This window comes from Chrysochloris asiatica, unplaced genomic scaffold (genome assembly GCF_000296735.1).
Source record: "Chrysochloris asiatica unplaced genomic scaffold, ChrAsi1.0 scaffold00027, whole genome shotgun sequence".
In the NCBI taxonomy this organism is placed as follows: domain Eukaryota; kingdom Metazoa; phylum Chordata; class Mammalia; order Afrosoricida; family Chrysochloridae; genus Chrysochloris; species Chrysochloris asiatica.
The window spans coordinates 12,591,992-12,593,926 of NW_006408545.1; positions in this window are offsets into that span (position 1 = coordinate 12,591,992).

Genomic DNA, 1,935 nt, shown 5'->3' on the forward strand with positions numbered 1-1,935 from the left:
ATGCCCTCTCTTCTTATCAGCTGGATGCTTCACTCTCCACTCTAGTCCTCTGTGGCTATGTCACTGACTCTGGGCCCTAGAGTCCCCAGGTCTTGCCACACTGCTGGCCAACCAGGTCTTCACTTGGAAGAACCCTTAGTTTTAATTACCTTGTGAAATTGTTTTCCCTAATCCACTTTGGACAAGAAGATAGATCTCTTTGCACCTTTGTCTTTAACTTGGAAGTGTACAGATGTCCTAGGTTGAGGCATTATTTGTGGATTAAAATTGTAACTAATCATTGAATGGATGAATATACTATTCCTTTTCTTATCTTGTACAAAATTTGCTTGGAGAGGAGTCAATCCCAGAGACTCTTACAATTTAATGGGCGCTCCATGTGGTCTGAGAAGTCAAATAAGAAACAGACCATCCTTAATGTGAAATCTGCCAAGTATTAAGTCTGAATAGTCATCATTATTATGCATTTAATTCACATAGAAAACCTGATCTGTAACCTTCCAGATTGAGCTAGAAATGTGGAATGCACACTGTTGTTGGCTCATTCTCTAATCATAAAGTGAAGAGAATTAATTTAGAGCTTTATATACCTGTTTGTTGTGCAGACCTCAAAATCAAGGAAAGTTAGCTCTTACTGGACTCTTGAGCCTTTTATTTTGAAATCTTCTGTACAATTCCTGCCACTTCCTCATTTAAGGAGAAATTGTCTTTTCTTGATAATTGAAACAACCAACAATGTTAAAAAAAAAAAAAAAAAAAAAGGGAAGCCCCACTTCAGGTTTGAAATGCATGGTAAATGCTTTTTTCTCTCTTCAGAGTATCTCATTCATATTGCAAAAGGTGATTTTGTGTGATTTATTATTCAAAACAGTCATCAACAAATATTTCTAGAGTCTTTACTATGTGTCAGGAGTTGGGCCAGATACTGGGGATTAAGATATGAACATGTGGAACATCTATTCTTGTGGGGGTGTCCAGTGGGAGAATCAGAAAAAAAAAAAATAGCCAAGGATATTACAGTATGACAAATATTATCAAAGGGAAAGTGAAGGATGCTCTGGAAATACCCAGGAGATGAACACAGCTATTATTTGGGAGGCTGGGAAAAGTTTCTTGGAAAAAGCAGAGACTAAAATGTAAGATAATGAGGAAAAAGGGCAAAGCTTGATGTGGGGTCAGGAGAAGAGTGTGATAGGCTGTGATAGGGAGCAATATAAACCACGACTCACAAATGAAAGGGACCATCACATAATTGGGGCATTAAAGATGCTTAGTAGGGTTGGAAAGAAAGTTAACGATGGGAAATTTAAGAATTAAGCCAAGTTGAGAAATTTAACTTGATGCCTTGAAAGATTTTTAGGCACAGAGTGAAATGTTCAAATTTATATTTCAAAAAGATTGCTATGAAAGAATGGCAGTGGCAGTATCACCATTACAATCTAATTTCAGAGAGGATAATGACCAGGATCAGCTGATTCTAGTTTAGTCTTGTCTAGTCAAGTCCAGTGCAGTATAGTCTAGTCTAGTCTAGTCTAGTTTTGTCTAGTCTAGTCTAGTCTTGTCTAGCTAGTCTAGTCTAGTTTTGTGTAGTCTAATCTACCCTAGTCTACTCTTGTAGTAGTCTAGTCTAATCTAAGCTTATTCCTATGACGTACCTCCATTTGCCAAACTTTTTACCAATCCTCACACCAGCCATCCCTCCTATAGCACTCTCTTTTTCTGGGTTTGATATTCAGTTGTCATTGCCACACACAACTCACAGAACAAACTTCCAGTTGAGTAGCTTATTAAGAAAATGTTGTTGTTGGTGGTAATGTGACCTGGAGTAAGTTCCAACTCAACAACCCTGAATAGGATTTCTGAGTCTGTAATCTTTACAGGATTTTACTCCTGTGGAACCACTGGTAGTTTCACTACGCTCACTACATGGTACAA